This window comes from Ixodes scapularis, unplaced genomic scaffold (assembly GCF_016920785.2).
Source record: "Ixodes scapularis isolate PalLabHiFi unplaced genomic scaffold, ASM1692078v2 PGA_scaffold1__304_contigs__length_218370807, whole genome shotgun sequence".
In the NCBI taxonomy this organism is placed as follows: Eukaryota; Metazoa; Arthropoda; class Arachnida; order Ixodida; family Ixodidae; genus Ixodes; species Ixodes scapularis.
Window position 1 is genome coordinate 52,675,870 of NW_024609846.1, and position 16,367 is coordinate 52,692,236.

General features: G+C 46.8%; 1 pseudogene; it reads right to left on the reverse strand.

Annotated features, from left to right (window-relative positions):
• Positions 1 to 3,422: 3,422 nt before the first annotated feature.
• The window catches only part of LOC115311587, a 60,781-nt pseudogene continuing 47,836 nt past the window's right edge, over positions 3,423 to 16,367 (reverse strand).

Genomic DNA, 16,367 nt, shown 5'->3' on the forward strand with positions numbered 1-16,367 from the left:
TGAGGAAGGGGGAGGAGGGGTAAAGAAAGAACTGATATGACTGTAACCAGCACCACCAGTAATACACGTGTCTTACGTCGAGAAGAAAACCGCGTTTGGTTTGAAATCTTCGTTTGTGGAGAAAACACACTGGTCCAAGGTCGAAGTAAAGCGCCCTGTCAATGTGTAACAGGATGTTTGAATCTAAAGTAGTGTCGGTAGTATCTTCGCTACAAAACAGTTCTATCGTGCCAATAAGTCTTAGAACAATGCAAATTGCGGTCAAAACGTCATCGTGCAGACGGTACGTGCTTATTTACGCTGCTTCGTGCGATCTGCACCAAGCACACACTGTTCGTGCATACGAGTGCCTACAAAATATTAGACCTAAAATTGGCCCATGATAAATTACGGGCACCGATACACGACAAAAATTAGCGCAAAAAATAAAATCGGACGGCAAATTTCGTTTCTCTTTCTTCACAAAATCTAGAAATGCGCAATAATTAAAAAAAAAAAAAACGAGAACAAAAAAATTGGCAGATATGTTTTAAACGTAATACAAAAAAATATATCGATTACATGAGAAAAAAAAACCCCGTTAATTTCATTGCCTCCAGGAGAAAATAGTATACGCTTTACTAACCTAACTCCCCACAGGATCCCAAGCCCCCAGAAGGCATGGACTAGAGCGCAGGTTAAGCCTAGGAAAGCAAAAGTCCAGGGGCTTGGTCGTCTTTCCTATTCTCCCGCAACAAGGATGCGACCAGGCACCTTCGCTGCAGACGAATAATTGCAACCAGTTGCCTCACTGCAACCAGAAAGCGCCAAATACCCACTTGGACAATAAGCTGCAAAACTTAAGCTGACCTTACGAATTATCAATGAGTTCGGAGCCCGGGACCTAAAGGTCGCATTCCAGACGTAGTCTGAACGGGAGCTTCTTAGTAAAGGCTGGCAACTACACACTCTCTGTCAGCGAGTGAAGAGCAATCTGATCAAATAAATACCTCGGTGAGCATATTACTTCTAACCTCTCCTGGCATATTCATATTAATCACATCATTGCTAATGCCAATTCTATGTCAGGCTACCTAAAACGTAACTTTTCTCTAGCGCCAGTTTCTCTCAAACTAATATTATTCAAATCTTTGGTTCGCTCAAAATTAGAGTTTGCAGCTTCAATCTGGGATCCTGGTCAGACGACGCTCACTTCTCATCTCGAGTCAGTTCAGAACCGCGGCGCTCGTTTCATACTTAATAATTATCACCGTACAGCAAGTGTATCATCCATGAAATCTCTTCTCTCCTTGCCACTGCTTTCTTTGCGCCGTAAGTGTTCTCGTCTATGTCTTTTCTATAAAATATACAATTCTAACCCCATTCTTAAAAGAAAAGCTCTTCCTCGACCCACCTTACGTTTCTCCACGCATTGATCATGAATACAAAGTCGGCGTTCCTCATTCTCGAACCTCAGCCTATCACGATTTTTCATTCCTAGGACATCATCAGAGTGGAACCACCTTCCGGCGTCATTATTATTACCCTCGTTAGATGTGTTTAAAAGTGCTGTTACTAATTATTTTTGCGAAAGTGACCCGTGACCTATCATGTCTTCTATTACTTTTTTTTTTCACTCACTTCTTTCTGTAACGCCCCCAGGGCCTTGAGGGTATGTAAATAAATAAATAAAGAGCGACAGGAAACTACATCGCATGTGACTTTTTGCATTTAGTGTAACTGATGAATGCCATCCCATAGTAAAACTCAAACTGCGTTGCATAGAAGCACTTGGCAAAAGCGCGACGCTAGACTTCACCCATGAAGTGTTATAAAACAATAAACATGGCGAGGTATATATATTTTCGCTGCCGGTCGTGTACTTTAGTGCGCGTCCTACGTTGTTCAAGCATCGGGTTCCATCATGCTCAGCGATACAGGCAGTCACGTGCGCGTTGCAGACCGGCTTCCGGCCGACTTCGCCGATCTCACCGGAACGAGTTTTCTCGCAATCCGGGGCAGATCTGGACGTGACGCTGCTCCACAACGGTCGGCGAAAGTCGTCCATGTTGATCCCGATCGCCCAGTGGCAGACGCGCGTACCATTAAAGGTGATCGAGGAGCGCGCCAGAATGAGCAGCGGAAATCGCCATTAATATACCTTTTGCAAAGCGAGCAGCGCCGCCCGCAACGCCGAAAGGAATGCCGGGAAAGGCCTGTACACAACCGGTCGTGGCCGACGACGGAGGCGAGCGAAGGAATGCATAGGCGCTTTACAAACGAGCCAGATTTCAGCCGCTATTGCTGACCTTCTCTTGTCTCACCGAGATGACAAGCTATTGAAATGGGCATCGACGAGCCTCCACAACGTCCAATGCTGGGGAGGGCAGAGTAGAATCTAACATGGCAATAACCTGTCCTGCTGTGGTAATAACAAATCTGCGGAGGCAGGTGAGCTACTGCCCCTCCCCTTTCTCTCGCACTATGGGGTGTCACGCATTTCGGCGTGGTCTGGAGCGCTGTTCGGGCGGAACAAGATGCACATAAACGAGCCAAATAACTGACTGCAATTGAACTTTTCACGTAGGTGTCTAAAGGCGCTGAGGTGTCACTACCGAAACACATTTTCACAGAGGTGTTTAGGTGGTGCATTTATCGTTTTCAAATATCGTGCGTGTAAGTTTCTGAGAAAAAAAAAATATCAAGAAAACAAAACCAAAAAATGCTTATTTTCCTACGCGCGGGAAGAAAACAGAAATATCGGGTTGGTACCACATAATACAAAAGTTTGAAAGCTTCTGAGAGATGAACAGCCTAAAGTATATTCCGGCAGATATATATATATATATATATATATTGTTTTTTTTAATAACGAGATTTGTGTACGATAAATGCACCACGTAAAGACACCTTTATGCCAAGTTTCACTGCACTGCGTTCGTTCGCTTATTTATACAATTGTGTTTCTTTTATTTTTGTTTATGCCTGAAGAGCGTTTGAGTGCCCTTTGTAGATGATGCAGAGCCAAGGCAACACGAGTCCCGGTCAAATGCTAACGTTTAGCACTCATACCCAACCTGCATCCCGCGTTGGCCTTCTTCGGGTGACGCCGACACTTGAGCACTACGGCCTTGCCAACTAGCAGGTACAGGACGTTCGCGTAACCGATCATTTTGGCACATTCCAACGAGGCAGCTACGCGGTACAAGTCACGTGCCCGTTCCGGCAAAGGGCCTTTTTGGCCGCGTGCTCAAACCAACGCACAAGCTACATACACAACACAATCTGGAGCCCCTTCTTGAAAAGGTGCCTTGAGGCTCTTTAAACTCTTTTCCGTCCTTATTCATTTATTTATTTATTTATTTATTTTAGGAAAAAGGGAGGGAAAGGGGGAGGGGGTTAACGCGCTGCCGGGACAAGTGTTAGTCCTCACGAAATATGTTACAAAATAATATTTATTTCCAGAAAACAAGAAAACAAAAATGAGGTAAACACTGATCAGAGGCTGCTTGACAAGTCCTTGGTCCCGTACATTGAGAGCAGCAGCAGACCACTACGCGCACACACATACACACACACGCAAAAAAAAAAAAAAAAAAGAAACGAGCAGAATTACAACGAACATCAAACTAGTTTGAGCAGTACCTTCGCCTTATGGTCGAAGGACGAAAAGCAGAATAGGATTGGAGCGCAATATCTTGCGAGAAATAAAATAGTCGGCCATTACAGAACACACACGAATCAGCAATCTTGGGCAAAGCCGAAATTAACGTAAAGTTCAAAAAATCTATCGTCCAATATAATGTTTAAGAAAAACTAATTTATCCAGCGTTAACGATGGGCAGAATATCTCTATTTCGGAAATGGCAGATAAAACTATATATTTAAAATAAATCGGTGAATTTAAGTTAATTATGTCATTAATTATCACTAGAGACACCTGCTGTGATGTCCGCCGCGGTCTACAATGTTATCCTGAAGAGACCATTCCTTTATTTCACGCGTTCACATGTCCTTCAATAGCTAAAAAAAAAAAGTACCCTGAATATCACCAAACACGGGAAAATTAACAGCTCACATCGGAATGCATTTCTGTTGAATAAAAAACCTCCTGGAAGTTTCTCGAGGGCGGTCAATAATTCGCCAAGAGACTTAGCTTCATTAGGGCTAAAGCTAAAAATCATTTATAGCTTCAGGAATAGCTAGGAATCGCTTTAGAAAATTTCTCAAGCTATTTTTACCAGCTTCGGCATTGTTTTTTTTTTCTTTTTTTTTTTTCGACGTGTCTTTCTATCATTTTTCTTTTGCGGATGCCACCTTTCGTCTACCTCCTTGCTTTTGACTTTATGTTTAAAAATAACAATTGAGTAGATTTCTACGAATTAACTCGCACTATATCTTGACCGTCAGGAGAATGACCAAGACGAGTTTGTGCGAACATTTTTACTCGGAAAATGCCGTTATTGTGACGCCATCAACAACGCACGGGAAGGAATAGAGGCCCGTAATGGGCACAGAAAGAAAGTTGGCGCTCAAAGTGGTGTACAAAAGAAAGCCCCAGAAAACTGAGTTTATTGCGATAGGTGTCGACCAGGGCGCATCGCTGTAGCGTCGGCAGGGTGGTAATGGCGCGCGTGCGGCTCCTGCGTGTTGCATCGCCTTTCTACTGTCGTGACGACTGCAGCGCCGTGACTGCGGTCTACACGCGCAACCTAGCTCCTGTTTCCGAGCCGCACCGGTCCAAACACTACACCGTGTTCTAGTACCTTGTAATAATAGGCGGTATAGGAGGTATTCACTGGACGCCATATTTGAGGGCGATGTTTAGAGCGCATGCTCAGAACGAGCTCACATCAATGGCCTGCTAAGACCGGCAACCTTGATGGTGCTATATGCGCGCTCCAAAAAGACTGCGGAAGCTCGCCGTCACCATGCGCTCAGCAGCAGCGCACACGGATATGGCCGCCAGTGAATACTCCCTATTCGCTGGCGGCTATAGCTGTGTGCGCTGCTGCTGGGAGCGTGCCGATGGCGAGCTTTCACATCATAAAGATTGCCGCTCTTAGCAACCTATTAATATGAACTCGTTTTGAACATGCGTTCTAAACAGCGCCCTCAGATGTGGCGTCTAGTGAATACCAGCCATACCCGACTAAAGAGCTAAGAAAAAAAAAAAAAAAAACACTGAAGAGACGTTAGTATTTATTGAATTAATTTTTGACGAATGCGATGAATATATTCTCACACGATATGTGCTGCAAACGCTCTTCTTAAAGCTACACGATGGTGCCTGTGCGTTCATCGGAGAGAGAAAAAGAAAAAAAGCAAAAAAGGGAAAGAGAGTTTTTGCTCTGAGTATTCTTTTTAGTTTCTTGAGCTTCCACCGTCCACTTTACCTTCGTAGCAATGCTCATACTCCGGGATCATTACTTCGCATCGCCGGTGGTACTACACGCGCTCGCCATGTCTGTGAGGCCCCTCTAGGGCACACGACTGGGAAGATACAACCTAAAACAATATCCTTTTTTTTTTTTTCTTTTTTGGAAAGGGGGGGGGGGGGGGGGATTAAACACTCTTTTCGATCTTCCCTGAAGAGTAATTGGAGGGAAAAATGCATATCCGTTGCAAAACTAAGCTTTCGAATCGCGATCCGATTCGTTCCTTGTTCGCAGAGCACTCGTTCCGATTCCGTACCGGTTATCCGTGTTACTGGAGTATACATCTAAAACGTCCTGAACGCCATTGTAGAGGAACCGACGCGAGCGCGTTGCTATGAAATGCACACTTTTCTTTTTTTTTTCTTTTTTTTTTTTTTTTCGAAGCTACGCAGACGGGTTTTTGCCTTTGACACTGCTGCCCCACATCTTGTGCGATGGAACGTAGTAAGCGTTCACAGAATGCTCACGGTTCGCCGCCAATACCGTTGTCGACACTTCATGTCTGACACGAGCGATATGCTTCGCAATATCCAATTGGGCGTCTCCTACGTTCGCCCACACCAGGTGTGGCCACCGGGAGTGCGCGCAAACCAGATTTAACTGAAACGAAGCAACTGCACATGCGCCGAGCCGACCGCAGCGCCACTGCAGCGGCCGCGACGTCAAAGCCACGCAATCGACAACCATGCTCCCATCGCGCGGTCCCAAGGGCGACGGTGACCACTACGAAGACTGCCCGAAGAAGAGCAGCTGCGCCTTGTAGGCGACGACCAGCAGCACCGCCTGCGTCGACCTGCTCGAGCGCACGACCATGTGGTCGCAGCCGTCCAGTTGACGCCACAGCGCTTGCGAGTAGGCCACCAGCGCCAGGGCCGTGGCCACGACGCGCACGGGAACCAGGGACGACAGCAGCTTCGGCCTGTCGTACTGGTCGTCATCGTCGTCACCCTGCGAGCGAGACGGCACGGCTCGGTCAAGAGACCCAAACCCACGTGCTATGAAAATAATTGTGTCGCGTGTTTGTTTGCACAGCGGAAAGTTGGTCAGCTCCGATAGACGTCCGGTGTGTTCGCTGTAAATAAAACAATTTAGCCAGTGCAGTACCACTGCTAGCCTGGGGTCTTTAACGTGCACCAAACAGTACTGAATGATACAGGACCGCACGCCGGTAGGACGCTCGTCCAGATCGAACCGGCCGACGGTGGGGATTGAACCTAGGATCCCTGCTGTCCTATAGGGCGAGCTTTAGCTCCACGTGTTTCGAGCTGCGGTGCGCTAACACGCTCGGACACCAGTCTCATCATGTATAATACAAGCGTGTTACCAGAGTCCCTATGTATCCACAGTATACGTGTTGTGCGCGTTTCAGGTACTTTAATCAATCGGGAGGTGTTCTTCTTCCTCGGTGACCGGGGACTAAGGTCAAACTTCAGCCGACCCCCTTTTGCAGGTTACTGTTTTCACCGATAGGTGCTGTGTCTATTTTTCGCGGTTACGGTTTAAGGTATCCGTACCAACCTGTAGTGCTCGTCAGTACCATCGCGACTTCGTGATACTACTAAAGAGCCAAAATAGTTAGTTGGCCGAGGATCCGTAGAAGAAAAAAATATATATATGTATATATATATATATATATATATATATTTGGCACTAACTTTCGAAAAGATCTAATATAAAACAAATTGTTTCCGAATAACGAAAGAACATTCGAATTATAAAATAAAATACCGACGAAAGTTTGCAACAGTTTGTAAACTTTATATGAAAAAACATGGAAAAAATTAAGGCAATAAATAAATTGAAGCAAGACCCAACACGGAAAGGAAAATATTAAATACACAAGGTGGCTACTGTGAGTCCTGGACAAGACTTCAAGTTGACACAAAACGAGAAGAAAAAAAAAAGTAACGACTGTTGGAAGAGGTCGGTCAAGAGAAAGCCAGCCACCCTCGTGAAACTACAAAAATCAAAACCAAAACAAAACAGAAAAGAAAAACACGGCAGGTCCTAGGACAACCTTGGGAAGCACCTCTCGAAAAAATCGAAGCGGCTCCGACAGTCTCGTTAGTGCCGAACGGAAACTAGCAAAGCCGCAATCTGCAGCGAAAGCCTCGCTCCGAAACTGCGGCGATTGCAGATAGGTCACGCTCGGTGTTGGCTGTCTTTGAAAGGGCACGCCGACTTCGGAGGCTCTCGTCGCCCCATGTATTGTCTCGCCTGTCGCCCGTAGCTGGTCGCTAAACATTGAGCGCGCTCCCCAACCCCGTCACACGAACGAAAAACTACGAGGTGAGTCAGCTTTGTCGTACCATCGATTTAGTGGACCGCTAAGCTCAAAATCCAGCAAATAAAAAAAAAAAAAAGAGAAAACATTATGCGGTCGGCGTTGAAGTTTCAGCCGATGTGACTTCATAGAACAAGAACGAGAAAAATAAAAACGCTATCATTCACCCACTTCTTTAAATAATTTTTGGATAGAGCCTTTCGTAGTGAAGAGGCGTTTACTTCGACGAAATCCCGACGTGGGGGAAACATGAACATCCCCGCCTTTCCACCAATGCCACTGTTTCGTCGCAATAACCTCAAGGTACTCCTTAGCACATATGAAATTCCTACGGAACAGATCACGTTATGAATTTTGTGCTTGAACCCAGTTTGAAACCTTTCGGTAGCAGAGCGAGATGCTTGATAAATTTCCTTCCCTCGTACAAGTTTTAGTGCGATGGGGCGTCGCAAAAGTCATCGGCCTCACGAAAAAGGAGTCCACAGATGTGAACGAATTGATGTTACTTCCCCTTTCAGGTCCACACACTTCGCCCAACGATGCTCTGGTGCCTAAATCCCCTTGGAGAAAAAAAGAACAAAAAACAAAAAAACAACTGAAGTTTGATTCGCCAAAAAGCCGGTCACAGGATCAATGACGTCATCGTCACCGAAAAAGTGATCAAAAAGTTTCTTTTTGAGCTACGGGAGTAGATAGAAGTCTCATGAGGCGGGGTCTGGCGAGTACGGTGGATGGCTGACGAAAAGCCGCAGGAGTGGATGGCAGTCATCGCCACAGCAACGCGGTGGGAAAGGGGATGGTACAGCACCCCTTTCCGGAGCATACCGCGACGTTTGGCCTTGATGGCGTCCCGTAGGCCATGAATCAGGGTTGCGTAGTAGTTCCCGGTGATACCGTGCCCCTTCCTGAACGCAATCACTGAGGAGCACGCCTTCCCAGAAAACAGCGGCCGTCCCCTTGCCTGCTGATCGAACATACCAAGCCTTCTTCGGCGGTGAAGAGGACGAGTGTTTCCACTGTTTAGACTCGGCTTGGCTGTCGAGTTGAGAGAGGTGGACCCAGGTTTTGTCCACAGTCACAAATCGGACACGGAAGCCTGCGGGATCTGACCTGAGTAGCTCGAGATTGTCCCCAATTTTTTGTGTAGCTAATGCATCTTTTTTTTTTTTTTTACACGACAGCAGTTTTGGCAATTATCTGGCGAAGATCTTCTGCATATCAAGATGTAGGGCGAAGATGCACTGAATTGTGGTTTTGGAGATGCTTGTGACCTGCTCAGACGGACCGGATTCTTACTAGGCGATATGCCATTACCTCCGCGCACACGGTCGATGTTTTCTTGCGCGGTCACTTCCGCACGTCCGTCAAGGCAGGGGTCGTCTTCGAGGCTCTCCCATTCTCGATTGGATTTCGCTGCCCACTTCTTCACCGTGGTAAAGGATGGGGTATTCTGTGCCTACGTCGCCACCGTGTCTTCGTGGATGCCTGCCGTAGTTAGGCCCTTTCGAGACAAATATGCAGTCACCGAACGTGTCTTCACTTTCTCCGTTCTAGATCGACCGCGCAGATCGCTACCTGTTGGCGGCCGCCACAAGAAAACCGCATTGTGCGCATATACAATTTTTTTTACGTTAAAGCTCTTAAAAAAAAAAAAAAAAAAAAAAGCTGAAACATTTAATCCAAGAGACAGGTATAGAAATAGAAACGAGATAGGGGTTGACTCTGTCGTAGTTTTATCCCGTGAATCTGAATATCACGTTCGTTTTCCCGAAGATGTAACTAAACCCGAGAAAACAAGAAAAGCCTCTGACCAGTCGTGACGTCATAAGAGTATCTTTCGGCCGCCAGGCGCCTGTCGCTCGAGGGCCGCGCGTGCAATCGCAAGCTTGCCAGGTATATTCGCCCGCACTGGCACCAGTCGTGACGTTCTTTTCTGCCTTTTTTTTTTTTTTTTTAATAGCAAGAGTGCGCGTGCATAGCCTTGATTGGCGCTAAAGATGCGCGATAGCGGAGATCCCAAAAACTCATTTCGTGACGTCACGCTTCGGGAAGGGGCGTTCAGCAGTATTTTGAAAATGACTTTCCACAACCTTTATGCACCAAATTAACTTTTTCCCGATATTCAAGATCCTGGAAGTTAAATGAAGACGATTTAAAGGGGTACTCCACCGATTTTTTGAGCTACCTCAACTAACTATATTTTCTGACTCCCCGGCCTTTACTCTCTCCGGTATGCCATTTAGAATCGCGAAATTCATAATAGGTATTGTGAAATCGGCAAATGAAAATGATGCAAAAACCAACATTCAAATATACGCGCACTTTTCAGTGCCGTGACGTCAGTGGCAGGCAGGCTTGCCAGTCGAGCAAGCAGCCAAAAAATAGAATATGCCAATCATTTGTTCCGTGCTGGAGCGCGGGTACTGCATCGAGCTTCGCAAGCATTCATTTGACACCATGAAACTGCTTCGAATCAGTTTAAAACAAAATCTACAGCCCAAAGAGTGAACCCCTGCCTTCCACTGACGTCACTTTTTCATTGTTGCCAGTAGAGAGTTCGAGCTTGAAAAACACGGTGAGGACCAAAACTGTAAATTCAATAACTTTGCAAAAAAACAATATTTTGACCTAATATTTGGGATACTATTTTCACGATGTTTGTTGGTTAGTTTAGCAAAATTTCAAGCAAATCGGAGACAATGAAAAAAACACTGGAGTACCCCTGTGCTCACATACAAAACCGTTTCAGCTTCCCTTTAAGTGCCCGAGTGCTGTAATAAAGTTTCGTGTCTGTGCTCGCACTCCTTTTGTGTCAGCCGAGAACTTTTGGGACGCCTCTCGTGGGTTTTTCAAAGGCCCGTTCAAACACCTGCGTTTAACTACGACCGACTGAGACAACACCGGTTTTAAGCCTCTTGGGACTACTTAGGACCGGCTGCATAGCGATGCAGCAGGTCCTAAGTAGTCACAAGAGACTTCAAAACCGGTCTTGTCTCAGTCGGTCGTAGTCAAACGCAGGTGTGTAAACAGGCCTTAGATGTTTGTTTTTTTTTTTGTTTTTTTTTCTCTAGAAACTACCCTCATATACGTTGCTTAATTGTAGGATTTAAAAGAAAGCACTTTTTTTTTTTCACGCGCTTAGCTGAAATTTAGTTTTGCGTGTACGTAAAACACGGCAGGATCGATGGCCGTTAACGCGCAGCAGCTCCAAGCACGGAGAGCGAAAGCTCGTGCTACAGAACCTTAGGTTCAAACACCATACCTTCCCATTTCGATCTGGATAAGCATCACACCGGTGTGCGGTCGTGTGTAACTATAGATGGAGAAACGTCCATCTTTTTGTAAAATCTTCGTTGTGTTAAATCGTAGTACATATTTTTAACCATGAATTCTACCGGCTTTTGGAACATTTTTGCGTGTATAACTACTGCGATGTGCACGTTAAACACCCCAGGCGGGCAATAGTATGCTGCCTTGGCTAAATTTCCCGTCTACAGCGGAGACATCAGGCTCCTATAGGCGCTGACTAACGTCACGCTGTCTAAAAATACATAATTATTAAACCATATATGCGTGTATAATTTTCAAATTAATTAGCTTATAATTCTGCAATAGTCTGGCACTTTGCCTCGGAAAGGTCAAAGAGGCTGCAACTTAACTGAAGGAGCACGTTGCGGTCATTGAGTACCCCCAAAAGAATTTAATAATAATAATACTAATAATAATAATATGCTTTATTTATCACGCAAATATAACAGTATTGGAGAAGACAAAGGGAAAAAATGCCGTTGAAAACCGGTCGACCGGTCCCAAACTCCCAAGACACAGAAGCAAAAAAAGCATCGTAAATAAAACGTAGATATTAAGATATTGTCACGGATGGAAGAGGCTCGACGAACGTAAACTGAAAAGAAAGGTTTAATCGGCGGACTTGCGCCAGAAGCAAAATAATGAATGAGCGTCGAAACAGCAGCAGCGAGCGTCGCGGCGTCGGCATGACAGCTGGCTGATTGGGAAAGTGAATGCCCCGTCGTCGGGGGAGTGAGTCGGCAAAACCACGGTCGGCTTCTTATCCACTACACTCGGTCTCTCGAATATTCCACCCAGAATGTTCGTGAGTGAGCTAGAACGAGACTGACATGCAGTGATGTGATTGGCCTAAGCCATTTTGAGCACCCTTTGGAACAGCCAAAACAGTGTTTTGGAGTAGCAAATGTGGCCTTTGGAGCTGCCAAAACAGTGTTTCGGAGCAGAAAAAGTTACTTTTGGAGCATATATCTTAGAAAAATAAATATTTGTTTTAAGTGCTGGTTAAACGAAGGGCACTTTGTATTGTGTTGTGATGCGACATGTTGCGGCGGAACTCGCTGCTTGTGTTTTTGCTGCCGAGACATCCCACAAGTATACAGTGCTGTAGGCGTTGCCCGAGCAATTCCGAAAAAAAAAAAAAAAAAAACACTTGCTATCGTTTTACAGGTTCCCGACGTGGCAGATTTTTATAAAAAGTAAGCAAACGTAAAACAATGGATTGCAAGCGTCCCGGCTGGTGCCTCTCGTGCAGTCATGTTCACATGCACGTGAGGGCAACTTCGGCAGGCTTGCAGCTGCACGTGCTTCGTCGCGCGAACGGAGACGGCTGTTCGATCGAAACCGAAACCATGCCACTCCGCTCCGTCGCCAACTGGTTCCCAAAATTGTATGCAAAATGTAACTGTCCAGCATACGACAAAAAACAGTCCAGCGGCGCGTGCTTGCCAGGCCGGCAGGCGAGGTACAGGCTAAACACACAGAAAAAAAAAAAAAAAAAAAAGAACCTGAGCGTATCGATGCAAGACTTTGCGAGTCAGGGTCAAAAAGTTCCTGGAGCGCTTTGTGCAACGACTGAACTCGAGACAACCAAGCGCGGTGTGCGGGTCCAGCGTGCAGACATTGCATTCTTTGCTTTAGCTCACTTCTCGTCATCAACTTTCTTTCGCGGCAGATTTTTCACGTACCGAGGTCCCTCTCGAAAGAAAGCCCACCGAGAGAAACCTAAGTAATCAAAACTTCGTCATTCATTGGGTTAAAAAGCGATTTTTATAGCAGCGTATGATTAAAACAAGAGCAGGAATGTCGATGCGTTTCAGCTTAGAAAGTGCCATATCTGCAGCGACTTGGGGACGGCAACACACGACGTCGCGCGACCACGGCGACTGTGGTCGCGCGAGCGCTTCAGCTCACAAAGTAACTCTCGCCGCGCAAAAACGTGGTTTTGTTTCACACCATGACGGCATGTCTTGCAACCGGCACACTAACGTCGAAGCATCCGCACACGCCAGCGTCTATCGCTAAAAAAAATTTAAAAAGAAAAAAGAAAAAAAGACGCGAGACGAGATTCCCGAAACGACGAGAGCACGAAACGCGAGACGGCGGGAAAAATCATGCAAGACCCAATACACGATTGATGCAGGGTACTTTGTGTCGGGCGGCGTCTTGTGCAGGGTGCAAGATAGACAGGTGGGGAAACGAGAGCCAAATGAGCGACCGGATTGTGTCCCCCTCGGTTTTCTCTTCTTCTGTGGCGCCATCTATGTGGAGCACCGCGAACTCTCACTCCGGGTGGGCGACCGGTGGCGACCGGCTAAACTGACGGAGGTGATTTCTCGTGTATTTTCAACGGAGGACTGTCATGCTCTCGGTTTATTTTGCGTACTCTCCCATACAGTTCCATGCAAATCCCATTTCAATTTTTTTCCTCTCGCCGCAGCGCCATCTGTCGCAAATCGGGGGTACCCGCCAGCAGACGAGTACACAATCCGGTCACGGCGCTGCCGTAGGCTTCTATGGCCCGTTTCCCCACGTGTCTATCTTACACCCTGGTCTTGTGCCACCTAGCTCACGCATGCTCCATTACGGTTCTCAATTTAGTTTCGTTTTTGAAAGGCGACCAAAATTGGTCCTTTGGCGCAGGCTTGGCGCAGATTAGCCATATTTTGGCGAAATGTAGCAGAATGTAGCAGGGTTAGCCCCTTGGCGCAGTTTGGCGCAATTGGCGAAGCAATCACATCACTGGACATGGCAAGGTCATGTTGGCCTCGTTATTTTTTACGCTCGGGGTAAGAGTAAACTCGAATATTCTAGAAATCCGGATAAGCGTTCCTTCTCGGTGAAATACCCAGCAAAAAAAGAAAAACATTATAGTAACATAAAGAAACTCTCTATGCAAAGTATAATTTCCCCGACAAGCTTGGGGCATCCCACGGAGCATGCGCAGAACGTCTGCGCATGCGGAGTTCGACGCCCCAAGCTCTGTGGGAAAGCCCTAGGCGTAGGGGCCTCCCATTTTAAAACCCTCTACTTATGTTGCCGTGATTTGTGATATACATTCATATACCGCAACATTTGTGTCAACCCATGAGACCCTCGAAGGTTCGACTGGCTTCGATGGCTCGTAGCCTTCTCTGCGCTCAATCACATCACTGGACATGGCAAGGTCATGTTGGCCTCGTTATTTTTTACGCTCGGGGTAAGAGTAAACTCGAATATTCTAGAAATCCGGATAAGCGTTCCTTCTCGGTGAAATACCCAGCAAAAAAAGAAAAACATTATAGTAACATAAAGAAACTCTCTATGCAAAGTATAATTTCAACGGTAAAATGATAATAGGCACAGGGCACTCACCCTGGAGCCCGCCAGAAGTCCCCGTACGAAGGCGACCGCCAGGCACACGCGGAGCACCACCCCCGTCCAGAGGGCTGCGCCGGTCACGGAGCTCAAGCCGCGCAGCGTGCGTGTCAAGGCTCCTGCACCAACAGGTCCGTCTCTTGCATGCCGACACGTCACAATGCCTTTACGCCTTGTATACAAAATGCTCGTCGGTGCCAGCGCCTCTCAGTCCCGTGACGTTCGCACCTCCGTTGTGTCTGACTACTTTATGTCTGAACTCTGTTTCAAGCCTGGTGTACTACCAACACCCGATAGATAACAAAGCCGTGGCGTTGCATTTTCGCCGTAATTTAAAGAAGCGGACCGGGCGAACGCCCGGCGACCTGCAGCCACATGTCGTGTCCCCATGCACTTGTGACGACGTTTGGGGGGGGGGGGGGGGGGGGGGGGGGGGGGGGGGGGGAGACAAGGGCGGGCCTTATTTTTTATGTGGCATTGGATCTATACACCTGATGCCAGGAGAATGGTCGTTGACACCGCGCGCAAGAGCGAACGTACCGCCGGGCAACGTTCGTCGGTTGTCCGCCACATAGTAGCCCCCGTAGAGTAAAGCGGGACGAAAAATAAGTTTGACCGAGGTTTACAGTATGGCGCGAATGGCGCACGACTTACCCGTCGAGATAGATGGCAGCGTCATCAGCATCGACATCAGCGAGCCATCCCCTCCCCTGCAAAACAACGAAGAGAAGAATGTGCCGAGCAGACAAGTTACGCGATATTCTCCCATTCCCTCCCATTACCTCATTCCCGCAACATCGGTATAACTCCGAGTAAATACACGGAACTGAAATCCTTTCCCGCGACTCGCCAGGCACTCGACAGCTTGAGCAACAGCAGCGTGATTGTACTACCACCTGGGGCACTAACCTGGACTCCTGACGAGAAAGTCGGCGAGAAATCCGACGGCTGTGATTGGCCGGAGGCACAGTGAAGTGCCACTGAAGTGCGCGCCGGCCAATCACAGCCGACGGATTTCTTGCCGACTTTTCGCCAAGTTTCCAGACTATGGCACCTGGTGAGGATAGTCGCTTTAATGGGCGGTATGGATACAGTCGAAAAACCCTTTCGAAATGGACCATTCATCTTGTATTGTCTTATACCGTACGTTACACATTGCGGAATCTCGTGCATCACGTTGATCATTCGTTGTCGAGGCCAAGAAATCGGCAGCATGGAATTGACTGGACAGACAGAACGCGAGAGACTGAAGTCGTTCTTGTGAACTACAGGAGCGTATTCAAAACAAATGATTACTCGTCATCGCAAAAAAATTATGATGCAGACATTGAAACGACGTCTGTTAATGGGTGGTCGAGTGCGTGGTACTTTCTTGTGATCGTTTACAACGGGGGAAACGCAATGTCACGCTGGCGCTATCTACCGAGTAGACCTGAAACTGCATCTAACTTGACCGAAAGTTTTGCAATATTTTTGAGATTAAATATACGTACTACCTACGACAAACGGTCGCTTTTAACGTTGTCGAGAGTTTTTGAAACAAGTAGCGAAACAATTGCAAGCAGCAAAAAGAAAAGAGTAAATATGCGCAAATCGGAAGCCTTCCACGTGATGCCGTTGTACTAACTCGTCGTAAGCGAACACAAGAAAGCATACCACACTAAGCAAACACAAACGCCAGTGTGTCAACCAGCCTTTAGTGTGGAATCGGCTCTCAGAACACGAGCATACTTAATAGCGAATCATCGACGACACAAATTGAATAATTTTTGAACGGCCCAGAAGAGCGCGTGTAAAAACAAAAGCGCACTTCGCGTGCCCTAAAAGGCGATAAAGGATGAGTAAACTCACCGTGGTAGCAGCCGAGCAATAAATAACCACGGTCCTTAATTACCCCCCAAGACGAGCGATAAGAACCGCCACCGAACAAACTTTGCCCTCGCACCGCCGCTCCGCTAGGTGCCGTTACTCTCCTCCTATTATTTTTTTTTTAACACATTTCT